This window comes from Carassius auratus, chromosome 5, assembly GCF_003368295.1.
Source record: "Carassius auratus strain Wakin chromosome 5, ASM336829v1, whole genome shotgun sequence".
Lineage (NCBI taxonomy): Eukaryota > Metazoa > Chordata > Actinopteri > Cypriniformes > Cyprinidae > Carassius > Carassius auratus.
In genome coordinates, this window is record NC_039247.1 from 10,066,616 (window position 1) to 10,077,802 (window position 11,187).

The window sequence follows — 11,187 nt, forward strand, 5'->3', positions numbered from 1 at the left end:
GCAACAGTCAAGCCTTGAGGCTGCAACCACCTGCGTTTTACATAATCCTCCATCCCGGCTCTCTCTGATCATGATGACGACAATGGGTAATTGCACACTGGATAGATTTTCACCTCTTCCAAATCAGTGCCTGATTCTTTTTGTATTGACAGCCATCACCTTGTAAACCCATAGTCTTCCGTCATTTAACGGGATTGTACATTTGTCCTGACCTGGTCTTGATTATCACAAATCTGAGCTTTTGGGAAAAGTAACAATATTGACAATGGAAACACTCTCAGTACACAATGTAACCTTCCTATCTCTCCTATTTCATATCAAACAAAATCACTGCATGTAAAGTGTCTGTTAAAGATTTCAGCTTTTCACAACTGAATTGGCTTGTCCTGGTCAAAGGTTCACGGTCAAAACCATGAACCTCATTTATCAGTTCAGGTTTTCAAAGCCAACTAGTCAAACGTTTTCTCATAGTAAACAGACAAGTCAGTGTAATTCAACAACAGAACAACACAGACAATTTGCAGGCGCAAATGAGGTCTATTTCATAAACAGATGCACATTGAGCAAGTAAACATGTCAGTCTATGTTACGAGTGAAACCGTACTGAAGCCAGGATGGAAAAAGATAAAAACAGATTCATTTATCATCTTTAACAAAGACTTCGGAGCCCCATTCTTCAGACAAAGAGCTTATTATTGATTTACACCCCATCATGAATCGTTCTACACACCTCTCAGTCTTTCATGGCACATCATGCTCTCATCTTCACTTGAGCTTTTGTGCAGTTAGCATGCTGTGTTCACCATACAATCTGCTCGATCTGCCATAAAAACACAATGAAACATTCACATTATTATTAGTACCATAACTGAGCAGCTGAAATCACTGACCTTGCACTGATGGGCAGTAAAACTGACTCTGCTTTCAATTATACTTGTCATCATAAATGACAAACACTTCAGCTTCTGCTTCATCCATCTACAGAATCTGGGAAATTTCGATAGTGTGTAAGGCCACCATCTCCCTTTTGGCACAAAGCTCCCTGCGTCATCCTTTTGATTACAAGTGGTCTGATCCTCTAAATACTTTCTGACATGCAGGACTGTGAAATCTAGACATAATGACTGCTGCAGAGATGTGGTTAAGACGAGTCCATAAAAGTTTGGCGTTTTCATTTCAGGCTAGAGTAAATTTTTTGCAGATGTTTTATTAATTAAAGCAAGCACACTACAAGAATGGTCCCCAAGAAACAATTACATGTCTGGCTCAAGGACACAATGATGATAGTATGCTTATGAGTCTTTGGTCAATGCCACTACAAAATATTATTCATTTAAACGTATTTGTAATATTCAGGCATGAAATTGCAAAACTTATCAATTTAATCAGATTACATTGGAACTGATGGATCCTCTGCAGTGAACGGGTGCCGTCATGTCCAAATAGCTCAGAAAAACATAATACAATAATACAATACATAATACAATAATTCACAAGAAAAACATCACAATAATCCACAAGATATTCACACGACTTTAGTCCATTAATTAAGAAAAAAAGCTGTTTTATATATATAATTATTAAGGCGTTTTTAACTTCAAACTGCTTCCGGCTATGAATCCTCTGCTCATAACACTTTCTTCAGTGAATAAAGCTGTCTTGTCTGAGTCAGAAGAGAATTACGCACAGATCAAACATTGCTAACAAGCGAAAAAGTATTTTCACTTCATAAGAAGTTAATAGTTGGGCTGGAGTTCTGCAGATTACTCATAGATTATTGTGATGTTTTTATTTGCTCTCTTAACTCTCATTCTGTGGGCACCCATTCACTGCAAAGGATCCATTGGTGAACAAATGATCCAAATCTGTCCAGATGAAGAAACAAAGTCATCTGTTAGAACTGATGTAAGTTAATCTTAACAACCTGCTCTAGTAAATGCCACTTGCACAATACAAACAATATTTAGGCAATAATCTGACAACACAGCAAATGTAGATCCACAGTGCAACCATTTATATAATATACCTGATAAATGTGGAAAACTGCCTCCATTGCTGATAACAAGAATAAACCATGAATATTGACATGCAGTAAGAAATGTCATTGTTTATTATATATTTAATGCATTTGCCCAGTGTCCATAGCTCAAGCTCTGCAGGACATGTTTATTCACAAATATGAGCAAATACAAGAAATACTTATAAATAAGACTTTATCTTCCGGACAATTGTTTAAATTCTTGTGTTATACACTGTTTAGTTCTGGCTATTGGTCTTAAAAGACTGTTGAAAGCATTACATCTGGTGTCTGAAGTCTCTGTACACCTGTTGCTAACATGCAGTCATCACACTTGAAAATCTAGCACGCAAATCCAGCTGAAACAAGTACACAAAGTTCTTCTAGAATGTGTGCGTGAGTGTTTAGTAAACCACCAAATAATAACACATGGATTTTATTATAGCCCCAGACAATTGATGGCTATGCATGTGAGAATGAAAATAACAAGACATTTAATCTAATTCTGCTTCACTGGCTTCCTTAATAAACCTGGCCTTGGTTACAGATGTTTAAAACAAGGTCCAACTCTGAAACCAGACTTGCAAGGCCAGGTTATTTGAAAATAGCAGTCTGACCATTTTAGGTACAGACTTCACTGTTACAGCAGCCAGATGCAGAAATCGAACCCTGTGGGCTCATTCTTCTGATCCTCCACTGATGATCTAGCTGGGCTCCGCTCACTCTCATTAACCTCCATCACCAGTGATAAATATATGATCTCACTAAGATCAGTATATTGTAAATATTATATTTGTTATAGTAAGTAACATGAGAAGATTAATGTGTGAAACATTCCAGAAACCTTTTCATTGAATTTAACTGAATAATACAGAAAACTAAATATAAGATACTGATTAAGATGCTAATGTATGATACTAATATAGATTACTGTTCAAAAGTTTGGAGTTTTGGTTTAAGATTTTTTAAAAACGTTTTTGTATTAAATCTATTTGATCAAAAACATTAAATATTGTGAAACATTATTACAATTTAGCACATCTAAAGCAGTTCAGTCAGTGTACTGTTTGAGTACATGAATTACTCCGGGATATTGGTTTATTTTAACTCAGAGGGAGTGTCAGCCACATTATCAAAGTTATCAGCTTAAGTAATTTGTGGATTAATGCTTATTGGAGACGAGAACTGTTTTAAACGATTCAGTTCGATTTGGTGAACTGGTTCAAAAAGATCCGGTTACATTGAGTGATTCTTTAACGAACCAGATATCCAGACTGCTTTGTTTTGAACTCTCTCACAACAGACACAGAAGAGAAGACAATGCTGAATAAAGTCGTAGTTTTTGTTATTTTTGGACCAAAATGTATTTTCGATGCTTCAAAAAATTCTAACTGACCCTCTGATGTCACATGGACTACTTTGATGATGTTTTTCTTACCTTTCTGGACATGGACAATAGACTGTACACAGTTTAAATGGAGGGACTGAGAGCTCTCGGACTAAATCTAAAATATCTTAAACTTTGGGAGAATTAACCCTTTAAATACAGTGCATGCCATTTTAAAGTCTATCCCTAGCCTCGGTTTCAGTACAGCATATTGAAGTGCATACTGTATAAGTATATAAAATGTTGTACAATTACATTCAAGACTCTATTCGAGCGGCCTGTCAGGACTATGATGTGAAATGGAGGTCACTTAAAATTAAGTTAGAATGGACAATAATAATAATAAATAATAATAATAGATTTTATTTATAATGCACTTTTCATTGGGGGAATCTCAAAGTGCTACAATAAAATAACAAGATCAAAACATCACAGATTACTAAAACATGACAGCTCAGCAATTATATGCTTTCCTAAATAAAAAAGTCTTTAGGTTTGCTTTAAAAGTGTCCAGTCTCTGTGTGACTCGCAACTGGACAGGAAGATGGTTCCAAAGCTGTGGGGCTGCAGAGCAAAAAGCTCGACCCCCCATAGTACAAAGCTTGGTGAAAGGAATTTGAAGAAGCATGCTTCCTGATGATCTGAGGGTACGATTTGAAAGTTGCAAATTGATCAAATCTTTGAGATATGATGGTGCCTGGCCGAAAATACATTTGTGAGTTAACAAAATGATTTTGTATTCAATCCAGGTAGAAAGAGGGAGCCAATGGAGTGATTTCAGAATGGGGGTGATATGTTCAAATTTCCTTACTTTCATTAGGATTCTAGCCGCGCTGTTTTGGATGTACTGCAACTTTTGTATGTCCTTAGCAGGAATCCCAACAAAAAGTCCATTACAGTAGTCCAGCCTTGAGGAGATAAAGGCATGGACAAGTTTCTCTGCATCTGGAAGAGTTAACAGGGGGCGGAGTTTGGAAATTTTTCGTAGCTGATAAAATGATGTCTTACACAGATGTTTTATGTGGCCGCTGTAGGTCAACTGTGCATCAAGCTGAACCCCCAAATTTGTGACTGAGGAGGAGAGAGTAATAATCTTGCCATCAAAGAGGAACTGAGATATAGGAAAAGAACGAATCTGATGGGGGGTACCAACAAGGAGTCCCTCAGTTTTACTACTATTTAACTGTAAAAAATTTCCATTCATCCATGCCTTTATCTCCTCAAGGCATGCGGTGAGGTGAGAGATGGCTTCTGAGGGGTTAGGGACAGTTTTGATATAAAGCTGCGTGTCATCAGCATAGCAATGGAAGGACAGCCCATGTCTGCTGATGACGTGCCCGAGAGGTAACATATAGATGGTAAAAAGGATGGGACCAAGAACTGACCCCTGCGGAACACCACATGTAACGGTGGACAGCCTGGACTTACATCCTCCCAACATAACACATTCAGTTCTGCCAGACAGGTAGGACTGGAACCACTGCAGTGCAGTCCCCGAGAGTCCAACTGTATGATGGAGTCGATCCAGGAGAATAGTATGGTCCACTGTGTCGAAGGCCGCAGACAAATCCAACAGAATAAGCAGTGATGGCGATCCTGCATCAGCTGTCATCAGTAGGTCATTTGTCACCCTGAGCAGTGCTGTTTCCGTGCTGTGGGCTGAGCGAAAGCCTGACTGGAACTTCTCAAACAGATTATTACGTCTAAGATGGTTCTGAAGTTGGGAAGCAACTGTTTTTTCCAGGACCTTTGACAAAAAAGTCAGGTTTGAGATAGGTCTGTAGCTTGCAAGCTCCTCTGGGTCTAATGAGGGCTTCTTCAAGACCGGGCGGATAACAGCTGCTTTAAGAGAGGGTGGAACATGACCAGTTTGTAATGAAAGATTAACTACCTTTGTAATGATTGGACTGACAATAGGAAAATATGACTTAAGCAGAACTGTCAGAATAGGGTCCAATGTGCAGGATGTTGATTTCATTCCTCGCAGAATTTCATCAATCTGGCTGCTTGAGAACTCAGTAAAATATGGGAGAGATGGCAAACTCCCAATTAAAGGATTTAAGGCAGGTGAAGGTGGGGGATATGATCCAGGCATTAAGGAGCGGATGTTGCTGATTTTTGATCTAAAAAAGTCAATAAAATTATTACAGCGCTCCTTAGTCACTTCAGTGGAAGAAGGCTTTTGTGGTTCCAAAAAATGGCTAATTGTGGCAAACAACTGCTTAGAATTACCTGTATTTTTATTGATTTGATTTGAATAAAATTGACAACGTGCGTCTTTCAGGGACTTAAAATAGGTCCTTTGAAGGTCACGAAATGCAAGCTTATGGACAGTGAGTCCCGATTTCCTGTAATGACGCTCCAAGGCACGGCCTGCCATTTTCATTCTACGTAGTTCTCGTGTATACCAGGGAGCAGAGCATACAAAAGTAACTTCACGTGTCTTAATAGGAGCGTGGAGGTCAAAAACACTGCTCAAAGATGCATTATAGTGGTCCACCAGTTCGTCTACAGTTGAGATGGCTGGACAAGAAATTTGTTTGAGGTCTGCAGTCATAGAGTTTTGGTCAATGTGTTTCCAGTTCCGGAAGGACATTTGACGCTTGAGTCTTGTGGTAGGCAATTGAAATGTGCAAGCCATAGAGACCACCTTGTGATCAGACACACCCAGATCATAAACATCTAAACTCTTAATAGGGACAGAGTCAGTAATAACGAGATCTAAAGTGTGCCCCCTAGTGTGTGTTGGGGCCTTCACATGCTGCTGGAGACCCAGACAATCAAGCAGACTCAAAAACTCTCTTGACAGCTGGCAAGAGGGGTTATCCACATGAATATTTACATCACCAATAATAACAATGTTGGATGACACTGAACAAAGTGATGTAAGTAAGTCATGTATTTCCGTAAGAAATAAAGAGTGTGATTTGGGGGGACGGTATATGAGCAACACTGTCATTGAATGAGGAGGTTTGCATTTAAAGGCTAAGCATTCCATGGAAATAAAGTCAGGCAGTGGCAGGGGAGAAAGTTTCAATTCAGCCCGATGGATGACGGCCAAACCACCCCCTCGACCAGACCTGCGGGCTTTTTCCAGGTAGCAGTAGCCCTGAGGGCAGGCTTCATTAAGCACTGAATAATCCCCTGGTTTGTGCCAAGTTTCGACCAGGCACATAAAATCTAGCTTTTTATCCAATATATGATCGTAGATTAGAAGAAATTTATTTGTAAGAGATTGTGTATTAAATAATTCCATAGTGGCGGAAGACAGATCTTTTGGTCCAAGTCTCTGTAAGCTCCGCAATACACTGCAATCCACTCCATGATTTCTATTTCGCCCAGCACTAGCGGCTCTCAGAGGAAAAAGAGGCGGGTGGTTGCTACAATGTCCAATAACGCCAGAGCTCTGATGACGTCCCAAAGGTGCGACACGTGCAGTCGTTGACCAGATGGAAGGAATTGAAGCAGCATTATGCTGGTGGTAAACAAACTTATTGCGGGAACTTCTATGGACATACCGGGGTCGACGGAGAAGTCCGAGCTGTTTTATGACAGGAATGCAGGGTGGAGGTAACCACTGGTTGTAACTCAGCAGCTGCGAGATGGAATATTTGACGATAATGCTGGACGCCATTAGAATTTGCCCAACATTTAACAGTGATCATTCAGCCGATGCTCGTTGTCACAGTTTGGTCAGCAGACAAGGTGATACAATCCACAGCCAAATCAGACATAAATCCATCCAAATGTTGACCAGTCAGCCAAGCACCGTAACAATCTTAGCAGTTGTAGCTTCGCTAAGCTAAGTGATATACTCGCAAAATAATTTTAAAACTGCGATTTTAAAACTAATAAAACAAGTTTTTTTAAAATAAAGCAAATAAAACAAATAAATACTAGGGCAGAGGTGGAGAAGCGGCGAACAAACAAACGCCTGCGTCCTCTCCCACTTCACTCTTGGACCCTCTATTCCTCTATTCCGAGCTAGTTGATAAGCCAAATGGTGCCTTAAACCAGTGCTTCTCAACTGGTTCCGCCATGGAACCTAGATTGTCCCATGGTCATCAAGCTGCGACCCACATTAGGATATATATATATATATGTATGTATATATATATATATATATATATATATATATATATATATATATATATATATATATGTTAAAAAAAAAACTTAAACATAAATTGTAAGAATATGACTTATACTGATGAATAAACAAATAGCAATGAATAGCAGCCAAAAAACTAGTTTTTGTTAATAAAATTAAGTTGGTATGAGCAACCACAGTCATTTAAACACATACAAAATAACACCAAGTGAAAATAAAATAGCATTTTTGGCTTTAGTGAAATGATATACAGTGTGTGCTGCCGCATTTGCTTGTGCAATTGAAGAGTGCGTGCTACAAGTATAACATTTGGCAGGACAGGATAATATTTTTTTTCTGAGATGAGAGACTTTTTCATAACAAGTTACAAAAATAACAACAGAATAATGAGACTAACATTAAATCTGACAACATCTCATCTGACAGCACATACTGTACTGACAACACGTTTTTCTCAGGCAGTCTTAACTTAAAAAGTGTCGACAGCTTTCACGCATATCTTTCAAAATAAAAATCTCATGGCACAAAAACATTTAGAATTACTTCTTTTGTTGTTACTGTTGTTTCTTTAAATGTACACTCGGCGACCCACTCAGAATAATCTTGTGACCCACCAGTTGAGAAACACTGCCTTAAACCATATTTTTAACTCGTACTCCAAATCCATTTGAAATAGACAGCGAGTTAGAAAGTCAGATACAAAATGTGAGACAAAAACATCTGTCTACAAAGCCAGCTAGACTGATAAAAACATCCAAATGTCCTCATCTCGAAACCAATGTATTTAGAAAGAGGCAAGAAAAGAAATGGTGTCATTAGGTGAATGATGGGGTTCTCTCTTCATACCGAGGGACACTCTGAAGTAAATACATCTGGAATGTCTCCTCAGAAGATTCTGGAAGAAGGAACTCCAGCAGCAGGTCAAAAATACATTAAACCAAGTGCCTGAATGGGCCCATATCAAACAAAACAAGTGTTAATTGTTAAAGGTAAATTATTTCCAGCCTAATGAGTTTAAACAGTATAGCGACAAGAGAGATCACTGAAGATTATTTTGTGAATTTAGAGTATAAAACCTGTTAATACTGGGGTACTGCAGAGATTCCAGCACATGCTCCCACACCAGATAAATAAAACTTAAACTTCTTAATGCAGTATACCATTCTAAGGAAGCATAAGTAGACTGTAATAACTCAAGCATAACTCAACTGTAAATGACTCTTATAAGACTATTCTTTTAGTTCAATCAAAAACATGCATGACCAATGTAGATATGCTGACATGATGGAGTATATGTGAGAATACAGGCTGCTGAATTCTGGATATACTGCAGGCGTTTGATTAATTTAGCAGGTAAGCCAATGAATAGTGCATTACAGTATAGTCAATCCTCAAAGTAACAAATACATGAATAAGCATTGCAGCGTCAGGTGGAGTGAGGAAAGGCCTAATTCGTGCAATGTTTCTGAGGTGATGGAAAGCAGATTTTGTAATGTGAGAGTCTAGTGTCAGATGAGTGTCAAAAATCACTCCAAGGTTACGAGCCTGAGCAGATGTAAGTACTACACTGTCATCCATAATCAAATTAAGATTGTTACCCTTGTGAATAGCCGCTGGTGTTCCAATGAGTAGAACCTCAAATTTGAGTGTCATCTGCATAAAAGTGATACCCCAAACCATATTTCCTAATAATTGTCCCTAAAGAAAGCATATACACACTAAACAATACAGGACCCATTACAGATCCCTGAGGAACACCATGACAGACCTGTCCAAGTTCAGATTTGTTGTTGCCCAAGACAACAAACTGGGTACGATCAGTGAGGTAAGATTTAAACCAGTTAAAGTACCATACCAGTAATACCAAACCATCTCTCCAGCCTGTTAATCAGGATAGAATGGCACACTATCAAATGCAGCAATAAGATCGAACAAGATCAGGATGGTGGAGGCTTCAGAGTCAGCTGAGGCAAGCAGATCATTCATAACTTGAACCAGGGCTGTCTCTGTACTGTGTCCCTTTCTAAACCCAGACTGAAAAGGTTCAAAAAGCTTGTTGGAAGACAAGTGTGAGTGGAGTTGTTGGAACAACACGTTCCAAAACTTTAGCAGGGCAAGAAAGGGTAAGTTTGAAAATGCACTTTCCGGAAAACAAGGTGGAAAGATCACAGGAACTGCAGAGCAGGTTACTAAACTGATAGACTTATAGATATTTTCAATTTACGAGCCAGTTCTTTTTAGTGCATCAAAAACATACAGCATGATTACCAGTGTAGCTCGATTCCTGAAATAATTGACTCTAATTAGCAGGTTCTTTTTAGTGAATCAAAAACATACAGCGTGACCAGTGTAGCCTGATTCCCAACAAACAAATAATTTTTGTGAGCGGGATATTTTTAATGAATGAAAAACACACAGCATGAACAGTGCTGCCCAACTGACAAATAAATGAGTCCTAAGAACTGGTTCTTTTTAGTGAATCAAAAACAAATTGTATGAGTGCTGTAGCCAGATTCCCAAACCAAGTGACTCTTATTAGTGCTTCAAAATCATACAGTGTGACAATACAGCCCTGAAAGAAATCTTATTAGCTGGTTCTTTTAATGAATAAGCATTAGCAGACAGTGACATTCTCAAAATAATAGCCCAATACCAAATGTATGCACATTAAATCAAAACACTGAATCAAAATCTAATCTAATGAGAAAATCTGTATTGATAGCTAGTCCTAGTGAGGTCATGACTTCATTTAAAAATCTGTTATAATGGCATATGCATTTCAAGTCAACGTCTTTACAAAGATTTCAGTACCTACACTCCTCCTGTCTAAAAATACACGCGTATCGAATGTCAACTGCACTGGAGTATAACCTATTCATTGTCACCCCAGCTGGGCCCTTTCATCTCCTCTATCTTTATCCCTCTGTTACTTTCTTTGAAATCTCAAGGCTAATATAATGCACACCAAGCTTCACCACTAAAACAGATATGTACACTATAAAATCAGGCAAAGGAAATAAATAAATAAACTCCACAAGTTCATGAGAGTTAGAAAGCGTTGGGTCGGGAGGGTCCAGTGTTCTGCAAACAGCTGGCTGAACATATCTGTCTATTTTTCCATTTCTCTGCTGTGTGGTGCACGTGTCCCCTGAGCTCTTCAAATGTCATCTGTGTGACTGACAGTGGGAAGCTAAACTGATCTCCAGGGTCGCGTGCCTCCTTACCAGAAATAGCGGCCAGAATGATGTGTTTACACTACACACTAACATACACACAGTAACACTGAGACAGACATACACTCATAAACATATTGAAGGAAACGAATTCCGAACTGAATATGATTGATATACATTACTCAAAATACTTCATTTGCGGAAACTACCACACAAACACATACCTCCAATGCCTCACTTGTGCATGCACAGACACAGACTAAACAAATAGGCATGCTGCACAGTGGAAATAGGTAATCAATGTCGAGACCACAAAAACCTTCATGTAAAATATGAGGCAACAAATACATTATTTTTCCCCTTTTCATATTATTTTTTTACAATAAAAAAGTACAGTACTTCCACATTGCTTTCTTTAACCTAACCTCTTCTCATTTAAAAAATAAATACTTTATTGATTTTGATTCTCAACACACAGTCTTCTGCCAAGATGTAAAAA